This window comes from Miniopterus natalensis, chromosome 8 (assembly GCF_054644295.1).
Source record: "Miniopterus natalensis isolate mMinNat1 chromosome 8, mMinNat1.hap1, whole genome shotgun sequence".
Lineage (NCBI taxonomy): Eukaryota > Metazoa > Chordata > Mammalia > Chiroptera > Miniopteridae > Miniopterus > Miniopterus natalensis.
This window is the reverse complement of record NC_142088.1, coordinates 28046152-28061955: the sequence shown is the minus strand read 5'-3', so window position 1 is coordinate 28061955 and position 15804 is coordinate 28046152. Positions and strand designations below refer to the sequence as shown.

Here is a 15804-nt window from a genome sequence, read left to right as displayed (position 1 = left end):
AAACAAATAAGAACAATTTATAATTGTCCTATGAGATTTTTTTAGTAAAGTTCTGGGGCAGGGGATGTTAATATTTCACACTATACTCTTTTTAAATATATATCATTGGATGAATGTCTAAGAAAATGAGCACAGGAATCAAATCCTCAAGGACCACAAAACCAACTCAATATAATTCATTGTCTCCTGATATTGCTTTTTAATTTCTATAGATGGGTGGGATTTTATAATAATACTGTTCTGAACATTTGAACCTCTGGCTTACCTATGAAACTTATTTTCCTAATTAAATGGCATGTTAGTTATAATCTGATCTAACTATTTTGACTATAATTTCAAATTAATGATCCTACATTGCTTATAATTACTCACAAATTATAAAAGTGATTGTTATCTTAAAATTTCCATGAGTTGAGTTATCTTAAAACATTTAAGTAAAACCCAGATGTATTTAGACTGTATTTGTGCACAGTGATTTTCTTAGGTTTTTTGCTGTCCTTTCTCTTGTAATCTTTATAAATTATTCATCAGGGATAGCAGGGGTAATTGTGTGACTGGGAGTCTAGATTTGATTGACAGTAAAAGTGATATTTAATAAGCTATTTCTTTATCACAAATGCAACAATATTTTGTAAATTCAAAATCATTCTTAAAAATTGAGTTAAACATCCTATTTTTTCTGATATTTCATATTTTCCTATTATCTTAAATATCTAAAGAATACATATAAATATTGTGTAACAATGATATTTGCTTATGATATAGAATAAAACTTGGATATTCAGTTTCTTGCTGGCTTCACATTTCTGTTTCACTTCAATGTTTCTTGTATAACTTGCTTCCCCACAGTTAGGGTGCTAAAATTAGACAACTTCAGGAATGTGCTTCTAATCTTCTGGTTTTTTTAAAAAAAATTTACTTAAAAATGACAAGAAATTCTGTTTGTAATCAGTTATGCAAATTAAAGTAATTACATAATATTTTATATATGTAGACAAAAATGATAGAATGGTACAGGGATTAATAATAAACTTGCTGAGGGTACAAAATCAAAATACAAAAATCACTTGTATTTCTATACACTAATAACAAACTATCTGAAAATGACATTAAGAAAATAATCCCACTTAAAATAATATCGAAGAAATACAAAGAATTACTCTAACTAATAGGTGAAAAGAATTGAAGAAAAAAATAGATTGATTGTTTGGAAGAATTAATATTATTAAACTGTCCATACTACTCAAAGCGGTCAATAGATTCAATGCAATCTCTATCAAAATCCCTATGGCATTTTCGCAGAAATGGAAAAACAATATAAAAAAGATTGTATGGAACCACAAAAGACTCCAAGTAGCCAAAATAATTCTGAGAAAGAACAAAGCTGGAAGTGCTGCAACTCCTGAATTCAAACTTTGTTACAAAGCTCCAGTAATCCAAACAGCATGGTACTGACATAGAAATAGACAAATAGACCAATGGAACCGAATAGAGAGCCCAGAAATAAACCTACTGATATACAATCAACTAATTAATATTTGACAAGGAAGTCAATAAGATGCAATGGGGAAAGCATAGTCTCCTCAGCAAATGGAGTTGGGAAAACTGGATAACCACACGCAGAAGAATGAGATTGGACCTCTGTTTTACACGACTCAGAAAAATTAACTCCGTGGATGAAATACTTAGATGTAATACCTGACACTGTAAAACTACTAGAAGAAAACGGGAAAAAATTCTTGACATTATGTTGGTCAAAATTTTGGGGTACCAAAAGAGAAAGCATAAATAAACAGGTGGGACTACATCCAACTATAAAGCTACTGCACAACAAAAGAAATTATCAGCAAAATAAAAAAAGTGGCTTATTTTATGGGTCAAAATATTTGCAAACCATATACGCTAATGGGTTAAGATCCAAAATATATAATGAACTCATAGAAGTATAGCAAAAAAGTATACAAAATATGATTACAAAATGGACAAAGGACTTAAATAGACATTTTTCCAAACAAGAAACACATGACGAACAATTGCATGAAAGGATGCTCTACATCACTAATCATCTTGTTGTTTTTATATTTACATAAAAATGAGAAGAAATTCTGTCTTGAAAAACTGATGGTTGCCAGATGAGAGAGGTGTTGGGGGACTGGGTGAAAAGGTAACATATTAGAAGAATAAATTGGCAGTTACAAGAAAGTATAGCATAGAGAATATAGTCAATAATATTGTAATAACTACATATGATGCCAGGTGAGATCATTTTGTAAGTTATATAAATGTCTAACCACACTGCTCTACATCTGAAAATAATGTAATATTGAATGTCAGCTGTAACTGAAAAAAATTAAGAAAAGAGCCCTCTGTGTGTGTATATATCTATATCTATATCTATATATCTATATATCTCTATCTATCTATATATATATATAGATATTCATAAAAAATAAAAAGTAAAGGCAGCTTATCTTTTGTGACAACAGGGATGGAACTTGGACCTCGAAGGCATTATGCTAAGTGAAATAAGTTAGAAATAGAAAGATAAATACTTTATATTCTCACTTATATGCAGAATCTGAAACCACTGAACTCTTTCCTGTTTACCACATTTTCTCTTAATAATAGATTTTAGTGGCTGTGCTTATGGGATAGATTAAAATTGCCATGATCTAAAGAGGGAGTATGTATTAGTGCCCTCCTCCTGTATGGAATGGCTGAACACACACAATAATGATAATAAAACAAAACCCCTGAACTCATAGAAATCGAGAATAAAATGGTCTTTGCCAGGGGCCTTGGGGTGGGGGAAATTCAGAGATGTTGGTCAAAGGGTACAAAGTCACAGCTAATAAGATACATAAGATCTGGGGATCTAATGCACAGTGGGATGACTATAATTAACAATACTGTATTATATACTTGAATGTTATTAAGAGAGTAAATCTTAAATCTCATTACCACACAAAAAATCATAATATGAGGGGACAGAGAAATTAACTGACGTTATTGCAATATATACATTTAGTCATCACACTGAACACCTTAAACTTACATATGTTATATGTCAATAAAAGTGGGGGGGGGGAGGAAGAAGCACAAAAGAAAACAAAAAAAAACAGGAGAGATATCAGTGTGTTATTCTTAGGTCTGTAGCCAATTTTCCTTCTTCTCTCTAACTTACACAGTCCTCTTATGCTTATTTTATGTATCGTATCCAGGGATTTTAGTTGTACTTTGGAGGGGGAGGAGGAAAAGTATGTCGATTCCATTTTTCCACAAGTAGAACTTGGCTCTCTTGTTATAGTCTGCTTTCAATGGATCCTTTATTCATGCAAATAAATATATCTTACAATATCATAAAAAATAAATAGACCTGCTGGCCCTGGCCAGATAGCTCAGTTGGTTACAGCGTTGTCCCAAACCAAGGTTCAGGTTTGATTACTGGTCAGGGCATATTCAGGAATCAACCAATGAGTGCATAAAAACAATGTCGCTACTCTCTCTCCCTTCCCTTCTCAAATCAACAAGTTAAATAAGAAATAAATAAATAATAAATAAATAAATAAATAAATAAATAAATAAATAAATAAAACTGCTGGTGTGAGATGAGTATACATTGGTTTTCATTCTTTTGAGTGTAATTTTAAAATGTGTAAAGACTATTTAAAACTAACATATTTTTAAGTTAGTGATACCTGTCATTCAGGCCTGAGTATCTGAATTCTGCCCTTTTATTTAGTTACTCAATGTTAGCTTTCTTTGGAGGGACAACACGTGGTGACAGGAAGATGGAAAATTGGTGAGCAGAAAAATAAAGTACACTTTTTAAATCACAAAGCTGTGATTCAGAGTTCGGATAATCTGATTCTAAGCCAGGCCTTTTTAATTTAGTTGGGATAAGAGAACAAACACATGAAGCAATGAACATTTTTTTAAAATAAATATTATAGAATAAAAAGGCAGCAATCCACACAAAAAATATAATTTGCAATACTTGTAGAAAATAGCAGGAATAAATGCCTTTTGATATTGGAAGATTAATCCATGATGTCTTCAGATTCTGGCATTAATTGGAACTTTCATAATAAGGATCTTATTTTATGATAACTTATTACTATATAAATTGTAGGGAGGTAGCTTTTTGGTAATAATTTGTTTTCCTCATTACTGTCCAATCCTCAAAATAAAGTCTTCTTATTTCTACTGGATATTTCTTATGTGGTCTTCTTAAATAACTTCTTTTGATAATTGTCTTTATTTAAACATATGATTATTGATGGTGGGAAGCATATCACTCCATCCCCTAGCCACAGGAACTATTAACAGTGATGCCAATGATAGTTCTCCATTTCCTTCAACACAGTCCCTGCTCCAAGGACTTGTTCCAATTCAAGCCAGCTAATTAGAGTCATACCTTTGTGGTTATAGAAGTGTCACGGGAGGAGACTGAAGATGCCTAGGGCCAGGGTTCCAATCATTGGAGAAGTTGGTCAGAGAGAAAGATGCTGACAATTTTGAGTTGTATTTGACACGAAAGCAAGAAGATAATAATATCTGTGTCATCGCATCTATGCACCTTCAAGGCCAGTTCCACCTGCCTCACAAATTTACTATGTACACCACTGCTGGTTAGGGTCATGCCGGTATAACATTTATAGAAACTCCAAAAGAGCTCACAAAGAAAATACCATTTTTTTTAACCTTCAGTGAAGTATTTTATTTTATTATTTTATTTATTTTACCATTTTTTAACCTCTGCATTTTCCACATTCTTGTAGCATCAATTGGCCCTAAAGTTTATCACTGTCTGAATGACTGTTACTTCATTGCTGTCCACAGGGAAGAGAAGAGATGATGCAGGTGGAAGTAGCATATAACCCTTCATGTTTATACAGTAACTTGCCGATTCAATTCAATTCACCCAACATTTCTAACTCTTTCTATATACCAGCCTCCTTGTTACGCAATAGAGAATACAATATTTAAAAAGTCATAGCACTTACTCTAAAACAATTACTATTTAGTAAGTGAATTAAGAAATATGTACATTTTAAAAAATAAGTAGTAGACTTAGGCACATCCTAAAATCAGTTAAGGAATAAAAACGATAGTTATAAATTACTTGCTTATGTCAAATAGCATTTTACATGTGCCACATAAAGTAAAGAAGAGCTTCTAGCTGATAGTATGAGGCTGGATTGGTGGGTCAGAAAAAAGACAGTACAGAGGAGACATTTGAGAATGCAGAGAAATGAGTTTGAACAGAATGAGCAGAAGTATTAAATAGTAAAATCTGTGATACGCTCAGAAAATAGTAAATTATTTACTCTGAGCAAAGTGTTTATATACCGGAGAAGTGCCAGATAAATCTAGATGGACAGACACAAATCATACTGAGGAGGGTATGAGCAAGGACCTTTAATTAACAGTGTATGAAACGGGAGCTACTGCAAGTTTGTGAGGAAGCTTGAGATTTAGAAAATGCACTGTGAAACTCGTTGCAAAATAGGTTGGGGTAGGGAAGGAAAGGAGTCAGAAACCCTGTGAAGCATTTAGAGCCACAATCCAAGGAAAGATTTAGGAACAACAATAGGAGAGAGAACACAACTTTGAATCCTGTTGATTTGTTTCTGAAAGTATACATATGTTTCTGTCCTTTACATCCTAAATGATGGCTGATTATTTCTCTTTGGCTCTTGAGGGACAATGGAAATGGATATCCTAGCAGCTGTCTTTTCTATATTGAATGCACATGTTCCAGGGTTTCTGGCAATTTCCCAAATATCATCATGTCAGGAAGAAATAAATTATATGTCAAAAATGAGTCTCAGGTTGTGCTATAGAAATTATCACATGACCTATCCTCTCACTGTATACGACTTATTTTCCCAATAGGATAATTTAAGAACAACCCAGTATAACAGCAATTTATTGAAAAAAGAGTGATTGCCTGCTGATCCATGATGCTATGCTCCACCTGGGACTGGCCAGCATTTTAATGCACAGCTGCTGAAGCATCTGCCTCAGCGTAGCTAGAATTCACTGTCCCTTGTGCTTCTTGAGTGTCTTCAAAAGGAACTCAATATGAAATCAAAGGTTTTCCCAACATTCCCAATTTAGATAAAATGAAGATTTATATTTCATTGCCAAAACTCTTTGGACTGTTTAGTCCTAGAGTTTTTATTACAAGAACCATTGTACTACTTGGATCAATGATGTTTATGCAAATAATTGACAATTGATAATATTTTAAAGACTTATTAACAATTTAATATTTTTGGTTCCTAATAATAGTTCACAGTAAGGACATTTTGTTTTAGCCCCTTGAAATTCTCTTTCTGAATTCTTAAATGACTAAATATTTTTCCTTATTTTGCTTCCAAACATCCATATTGTCATGATACTTTCTATCTATACGGTTCACCACTCTTGCCTCTCCTAATCCCTCTGATTTGATATTTCCTTTTTTGTTTTTAATTCCATGTGATTTTCTCCCAGCCTCTATGACAAAATGATCATTCTTCTATTTTCAATCAACTCAGTTAATTCTTCAGAGGAAATAAACCCAATTAATTAATTCATAATTAGTTATGCATCATCCTTAAATCTAAGAATAAGATTAGTTGAATCAAATGCAGTTTTGATAATGTTTTAGGGTAAAACAGTGCCGATTTTTGTGGAGCCACACAGTGGTAAATATGCGACTATAAACATGTTCTAGATGACAGACAAGTCCTTGAGCCTATCAATCTGAAAAAAACATAAAAGACAATATTGTGCATAAGTAGTTCTCATGCTTACAGTTTCTCAATTTTTTTGTTATCACTCTTTAAGAGAAAGTTTTAGATTTTTAACCTTATCAACACCCTAAGAAATGTTAATGCCACAGTTATATTGTATGTTTGACATGTATTATATGGGTAGATGTACTATTTACATAAAAGAATAAGATTATTTTTACCCCCAAAACCAACTTTGGCCCTCAGGGTGGTGATATCTCCTCCAAACAGAATTCATGCTCTAATGTAAATTTAGGATATGATATGATGTAAAGCCATTATCTCCAAATTTAGAGCTGACACAGAGCCAGAGAGCTGTGAAAGTGTGTATATTTGGGTTGAGGGAAATGTAACAAGTCCTCAGATGAGAGAGGCAGATGGTACTATAAGAACTGTCAGGCTATCACACTGACCTGAGGAATAAGAAATCAGTTTCAAAGATCAACAGAATTAATCCCAGTATAAATCCTACTGGATTATAAAACACATGAGTAATTTTCTATCAAAACATCTCTGCAGAGTTTTATTTATTATTTTTTTTAATAAAGAAAATCTCAAGGAATCTTTGGGTGTACTAATCAAGTAATTTATTTTAGCAAGCAAAACCCAATAATCTATGAAATTCAGTTCACAGTCGATGAACATGAAAATATGTGCATTATACTTTGGACTTTATTGCACAGGGGTAAGTGGAGATAAGATCCTGGCAAAGTGGAATTTCAGTGTCCTGAATAAGGACTGGGAAATACTGACTGAGCTGGGCTTGAAACCAAACTGGCCAGAATCCACTCGTTTTCATCTGTTTTGTCTTTGCCCTTTAATCAACAGGGAGCTGGTTTGGGAAATACTTACACAGTTAGCAGAAAGTCTGCCAGCATCTAGAGCGCTGCTCTCCCAGGCCCCAAGTTCCACCGAGGGATATGGAGCTCGAGGCCACTTCCAGAAAAAGTCAACACTGAGTTAAAAGAACATTGTGCAGCCTGGCCGGGCGTGGCTCAGCGGCTGAGCATGGACTTAGGTAGGACCCAGGAGATGGAAGTTCGATTCCCAGTGGGCTTGGTCCCCAACGGGGGCCCTGCAGGAGGCGACCGAGCTATGACTCTCCCATCATTGATGTTTCTATCTCTCTCTCTTCCTCTCCCTTCCTCTCTCTGAAATCAATAAAGATATGTTTAAAAACAAAAACAAAAACATTGTGCAAGAGAACTCAGAAAACACACATTTCAGCTAAAGGGAAATTCTCAGTATTTAAAAAGTCCATTTTAATCATTTCATTTCTCCTAATTTATTTTGATAATGTCAATGTGTCCTTGTTAATGAAAAGTCATTGACTAGCTAGACATGAGTTATTTTCTAGTAAGAATAAATTTAAAATGTTAGTTCAGCGTTTGCTCAGATGTAGCCATCTGGGAAGTAAGGTGTCTCAGAGTATAATTAAAAGGTGTGTTCTTGCATCAAAAAGAAAGTAAAAACCTGTAAGCCAGTCATTATTTAATCAGAAGGGAAATGGACCAAATAGAATTATTGTGCATTTTTCTAACTAGGAGAAAGAATAGCTGTAAGCATTACGTATGTATTAAATAAAAACATTAATTAATCTCCAATTACTTTGAGTGAATGATAGTCAAATGAAAGAACCAACAGGATTGTCAAAATCATTTTGTGTTTTTTTAAAGGCATGTATAATCATTGCTATATTTCATATTTTTTCTTATAGTTACTTGAAGTATGTTCTCTATTTCAATGTATATTTAATCTTTGCATCATATTAAAATTTGAAATAATAAATTATCTGAAATGCTCAAATGATGTTATTACAGAATTTTAAATATGAATATAAAGTAAGATAGGAATAAATGTAATTAAATAATATAAATTCAGCTTTGTCTTTTATATTAAGAAAAAATCAGTATCTAAAAATAAAAAGACATAAAAATCAGACACTAAACAGCATGTAATATATTTAAAAATCTATATATTTTTTTCAATTATTTTGCAGTATAAATTATAACTTCATATATACCATAGTATTTTGGTTATCAAGATCTACTTTAATATATAAGGTCATAAAATAGTCAATAATATTTTTAAGCATGAATTGAGTATGATGCTTGGTGACAGAAACTTGTGTTTCTATATATTCATATGCATGTGTTTTACCTATATAGTCTAAATTTTAAAAGAGAGAAAATTAATAAATTTTATTTGCATCCAGAGAGATAAAAAAATCAAGTTACTATTAGTGACAGTATAATGCTAGCATCCCATATCAATCTCTGAACTTTGAACTATAGTAACTTTGATAAATTCAGGTGACAAGATTGAATATATATATATATGCATGCGTGTGTGTGTGTGTGTGTGTATGTGTGTGTGTATGGATCAAAAGATAAATAGCTAGATAGATAAATAAATGTTTATAAGCAAAAGGAAAATAATTATCTTAGACCTAGAAGGTAGAAAATCAGTGCTATATAAATTTATACTGTTATCCATAGAGTTTTTAAATATGTTTTTCTCTCTAGGATGGTGATCTGTTAATGATCAAACTCCTAAATATTTTTGGCAATCTAACTTAACATTCATTCTAGGGTCTTACTTCACTTTCTTCCCCTAACATCCTTTCTCTAGTTTACTTCCTTTTACACAGAAATAGCTGCTCATTCATTTTTTTAAAATCAAGAATTCTATTAAATGACATTTCTGGTTGTGGTATTAGGCAATGTCAATGACTTATCCTAGAAACAAAAAGACCTGCTTTTATAAAGAAAAGGTTTTGGTTGTGAGGTTCGTTGCCTGACAGGCAGACGGTAACAGGAGGTTAAAGGAAGCATAAGCCCCTACTTTGCTTCAGGGAAAATGAGGAACATTGAGGTTTGGAGAAAATCCTGATTGCAGAATTACCTGCTGTGTAAGTGCCAGGTGTATGGGATCTATATTGGGTTCTTTTAACTACATATAGATTCTTTAAATCCAGTAGTCATACGTACAAACTGTGACTCTAAATTAAGGGGAATTAATTTTTAAATGTCATTTAAAATATTACTTAGGAAAAAATAAAAAATAAAATAAAATATTATTTAGGTATGCAATTTGCTATGTAGAGACTTAGAATTGAAGTTTAGAATAGTGATAAAATATACAAAATATAATGAAATTTATATGACTCAAGATAAAAAGGTAACCTGTGGGGTAACAAAATATTTTACAAAATTAAATGTATCATATAAAAAATTATTAATTTGTAATGCATCACATACACATTTTCATACAAGTAAGTGGAGCTCTGAAATAAGACATTCATTTAAAATTATCTGACCTATAGCTTTAATATTCCATTTTTCTCCTGCTTGTCATTTCAGTTATACCCTGCTGTTTAGTACAATTGTACATAAAATGTGCACAGTAACTTTTAGACCATCTGTTTTGGTATCTGTTTTGTTTCTTTTTTTGAAATTGTAATAACTGTCATGAATTCTGAAATGGAGTATTCTTCTGGCCTTCTGGTTAAGATCATTCATACATCTGCTCTCAGGAAAATTGAAGTGACTGTGGCATAGAATGAGCTCTGTGATCTGCTGTGGCTCATTTATTTCTAACTGTTATGACTAGAGGTGTTTCTGAAATCTTGGTGACACACAAATCCTCTAAAGATAGTCCTTGATTTGAATGTGCAATATTAATAACACCCCTCCACACATGACCGGCCAGGAACATTTGATTCTCTTTTTTCGTTTCACAATCTTAAATCATTGATACTTGTGGTATGGTGCCTCCTCCCATATCCTCCATCATTTATAAATACTAGCAAAAATGTACCCTTGACTCTTTAGAAACGAGGTACGTTCTTTGAAATAGGTTACTTCTCTTGAGGACTTGTAAGAAATGCCAAGTATTTCACTTTTGTCTTAGCAAAAAGAGAATAGGCTCTAAAGGCCAAGATAGTGGGTGCGAATGCTGCTTTGTTCCATACTAAGAAGCTATGTTAAAGAAATAGAGAAAAAATAAATAAATACACAAAATTATGGTAATTCAGATAAATATATCCCATCAGTTTTTGTTACCTAAGGCAGGTGTTTTTGCAAGCAACTTAATCTGGAATCGTGCTAAAGTCCCGGATTTGGAAGTGAAAATAAAATGTGACAAAATGGTTTGATTTTGTCAAGGATCAAACTTCTATCACTATAAAACTGTTTCCGTACACTAGAAGAAGAAATAAAGTAGCTTAATGTTGAAAGTGTGGGCTAACACCTGGGTGCCTGGAATATTACCTCTCAATTCTTTAGTTTTCACCTGTTGGATGTGTTCTGTGAGTTGGAGAACTGGAGTTGATGGTGATGTTTGACTAAGCCAGGATGTGCATATGCACTCCCATTGGTTAGTAGTAAGGCCTACAAAACAGCTATATGGAATACATATTAAGCGCGATATAATTTCAGTTTCAAAATATACATGACACTTCTCAAGCTGGAAGAGATGGTGTAAGCAGTTGAGGTTCTTCAAGGTGTTCTTCTACCAAACACATATCACTTTCGAGTTCTTTAATTTACTGAACTGTCATTTTCATAATCAGACCTCTCTCCAACTCCAAAGATTTTCATATTTTTGAATATCAGTTTTGTAATTAATCATCCTGGAAAAAGAAGTGAGCATAATATAAGCACATAGGATAATGCACTGTTATCATTCCTTTAAAATGCTTTAAAGGGATACAAAACAATTTATGTGCAATGCAACTTACACATTCTAAACATGTTTTCAGCTGAGTACTTCTTTAAAGAAAATAATTTTGACACATCCTGGTTCTAGGTGGGCATTCTGCGACAAGGTGAGGGTCTTGAGAGAAATAAACCTCTATGGATTCCTATTTCATCGTCTGCAATATCAAATTCAGTATCTATTACTTATGGTTGCGGTGGCTAGTAATTGAAATTTAAAGGTGAATGCCTATGTTAAATGCAAAGTACTGTCATGTTATTGGTGATTATCACATCTGCTCTCAAGTCATCTCTATATTTTTTTCATCTTTATTGGGTGTACAATTTACATACAATTAAATGCACATGATAAATGTGTGTCTTTCAAGTTTTGACAAATGTAATGCAACCTTTATTAAAATATAGAACACTTTTTTTCACCTCAGGAAGTTCTCATTTGCACTCAACTTTTTCTTCAACTCCACTTTAGGAAAGCACTGATCTTTTATTACTATACATTCATTTTTGCTGCTTCTTACATTTTATATACACACTGTGATAAAGAATGTGCATTTTGTTTGCAGCATAGAGGCTGGATGAAGGTGCTATCTATCATACCACCTTCTTCTTTATTATCATTAACTCTGGCTTATTTCAGCAACACTGGAGCCTAGGAAGGCATTGTCATTTTCATGGGTACCTCCAAGGATGTGACAATAGACTGAGAAAATAGGATTTTGATTTTATAAGCCAACAAAGTGTGTCCAAGCAGTCGGTAAAGTGTTTGGAATAAGTGTTCAACACTAGCCTTTTAAAGTGTTATGATTTATTTTTATTCTGATTCAACTGTCTAGAGTCTGATACAAAATGGAATATAAATTTCTTAGATTGGTTGACGTGTAAAACTAACATAGGAAACTTATCAATTGATTTGGCATTATTAGATTACTGATTGAAATGTAAGCAAATGTTTTAAAAACTCATAAGATGGGTACATGTTAGTGCTGAATGGATAGAGGTTGGTTTTAGGATTTGCTTTCATGTAAGTGGTTGGGAAAAGGGACAAGTGGAGGTGAAAGAGAAAAATGAATTGCTAACTGTAGAATCTGGGTTATAGACCCAGTGTTTATTGAAGTAGTCTTTTTGTATTTTTTTTTATTTTAAATAACAAAAAAAATTTAAATTATAAAATAACAGCTTATATTTATCTTTATAGCTACTTTTGCTAAAAGCCAGGGGGTAAAGTTTTTCTTTGGGGATGAATACATGAAGCTCTAAATAAGATGTAGCTAAGAATGGACAGGATAAGCAGTGATGTGAGGCTAATCAGAGCTAAGCTCAGACACATCAGAAACAGTCATGTAAGTAGGACCAGAGGAAAACAGAACAAATACAATGACAATTTAAAGAAGTTGGATGAAAGGAGAAAATGAAACGCAAGTAGGTATAAGCCACATGCTACTGGTTTGGAGTAGGACACAGCAGAATATTACCCTAAATTCCTGCTGAGACCATTTGGTTAAATCTCCAGATCATGCAATCCAGACTGATGGGGTCACCTCCTCATCGGGGCAGGCTGCAGGCGGCAGGGCGGGCCGAGGGGCTTTGCACGGGGTAAGAGGAAAGCTGAAGCTCTCTGAAGCAGCGGGCTTTTATCCGTTTTAGACAATCTCATTCCAGTGCGCCTCTTTCTCTCATTTAATCTCTATGTACTATCATTCCACGTATCCTTGCCACTTGTGCCTTCCAAATATGTTCTCCCGCTGAATATTTACATTTTGATTACTTCTTGGTTCTGTGCCTTTTACCAAACATTGACTGATTATCGTTGCTAAATCTCATTTTCTTAAAGTGCTTATTTTTAACCACATGGGATGGCTGGATATTATTTATCTGTCCTTGCTCATTTTTACATCTCTTTGCTGTCTGCTACATTCATATTTTTATATTGTGTAACTTTGTCCTGAGAAAGTCAAATGCACTTGGTAATGCTTTTCTTTTCACAAATCACTGCCAAATCCCATGGGTTTGAGATTGACTTGTTCAAGAGACTAAGTAATAATGTGGAAAATCATTCCTCACTTTGCCAGACAAATAGTGCTTTTATCAATCGATTCTGAAAAACATGATTAGAATTAAATAAAATATGACCTTTATGTTTTCCAATTAAATTTCCTGACCAAATTATATTTTCGAACCGTCTGTACTTAGAGTATCAGGCTTATCTCAGATTATTCATGTTCACTTATATTTCTTAACTGAACATGAGAGAGTTTAGTCTCCTGGAAACCTGACTGTTGGATCAGAGAATAAATGTCACTCAACACCGAAGCAAAACCATAGTAGCACTGATACGGACCTAAAAACATGTGAAATGTAAGCACATTTAATAAACCTGTCTTTCCCTTTACTGACTTAAAATGTATGTTAGGCCCAGCAAACAGTATGAAGCTCCACAAAAATCTCTTGGAAACAGGAAAAAATGAGCTCAAAACCTTACACAGAAAAGTTGTTCTACCTTGTCTGCATGTCCTCAGTTTTCTGTTTTGTGGGGTTAATTCTGAGCAAGGCTTTTAGAGAAAGCCCATGATTAAGAGGTCAGACACTGGAGAACATTTATGGTCTGTACCTTGTTTTTCCACTTATTAAAGTGTGACTTTAGATTATTTTCTACCCTCTTGTAATTTCTCTGCATCTATAATATATAAATAATTATAATGCATGAAAATCCATCAAAACAATGTGAGCACCAAATACTTGCTAGGAATTATCATCATTATTATGTGTACTGATACTCTAAAGAACTTTAAAAATCTTAGTCAAAATTCTATGTGTAGCTATACAGCTATACTTTTACAGGCAGTATTTCCATGAGATACCACTAAAAATAATTTTGTAGCACCTTATGGAACATTCACACACACAAACACCATACAAATTCTACTAGCTAAAATTTCAAAGGACTATATGATAAAGTTTTAGAAATTATTCAACTCTATTTTGGTATTCTCACTTGTGAAGGTCTCCTCTGCTTCCCAGAGAGGAAAACTCTTGGAGAGGTGACAACACAGTCACAAGTCATTCTTTCCTTTGCACTTAAAATATAATTCTCTGTGAGGTGTAAAAACATAAAAAAAAAACACAAAAAAAAAACTTTAAAAGAATTTGAAAGTTTTCAATTACTCCTGGTGGTAAAAATAATGTATTTTATTAATCAACAAGGGAAATACATACATTGACTGTGGGGATGAAATGCAACATATCTTCAAATTCTGACGTTAATTTTCTACTAGAACATTAAGATGAAGAAAGGCTTACAAAATACTCTGAAATTATTAAAAACATGATAATAAATGTGAAGCTTTCAATAACTACATTATATTACTTTTCCTTTTGTTCTACTCTTTGCCATTCTTTTGTAAGTATGGATTATTTTAGTGGCTCATTCAATATTATTATTTGCTTTTATTGAGAGTAGAATGAAGAAAGTCATCAATAGTTTTGTTTCTGCTAAAGAACACATGGAAAAAATAAAAGGACAATATTTTGGGGATGTGTCTAAGAATGGGGATATTGACTTTTAAGTAGATAGTAGTAAATATTTTTTACAAAAACAAAAATAGTTATAAAATAAAACAAAACAGTGTTTCCCCTTATTAGATAAAGCAAAGAGATTCAAGTGATAAGCAAAAAAGTTACTTGGAAATTTTTGTGAGTCATTATAATTTATTTCTCAATGTTCTTTTTTGGAAGTTACATAACTGTGAACTAGAAATAAACAGGGATATGTAGCCAAAAGGTAATTAGTTATGATTTGGGGTTATTATTCTATAATGATATTTTTAATATGGAAGTTAATGAGTAGTTAGAACTCCTGATGAAGATATTTCTCTGTTTGGTAATGGGGAAAGTAGCTGGAGGCAAGATAGTCAAATATGAATATGTGTCTGTCGGTGAGAAGGAAAGATAAACATAGAAACTTTCATTGAGGAAACATTGGCTATGTGTCTACTTGATAGGGCAGTTAACAGAGTGGTGATAATGCTCACAGGCATCCAAATAACCTAAACACTGAAAACAATATATGGGTGATAAGCCAAAGAATCAGTGCTATACATATACATTTGTTGTATGTGTATAGCTCATAGTCACAAGTTTTCTTTGTACAATGTGAGATAAATCGTATCTGAGATTACTGTTTCTACAAAATAAAAGTGTGCAAGAGCCTTAGAGGATGTTCTCATAGAAACAGAAGTGAGATATCCTCTAATTAACCACTTTGGTTATTTCAGAAGCACATCCAGCCAGAAATGCTCACACACTAG

General features: G+C 33.0%; 1 non-coding gene across 1 annotated transcript; it reads left to right on the top strand.

The window, feature by feature from the left end:
* Window positions 1-2595: 2595 nt before the first annotated feature.
* LOC148092588 (small nucleolar RNA SNORA29) lies at window positions 2596-2731 on the top strand. The gene has a single exon (XR_015714941.1). It is a non-coding gene; the product is annotated as a small nucleolar RNA SNORA29 (small nucleolar RNA).
* The last annotated feature ends 13073 nt before the right edge of the window (window positions 2732-15804 follow it).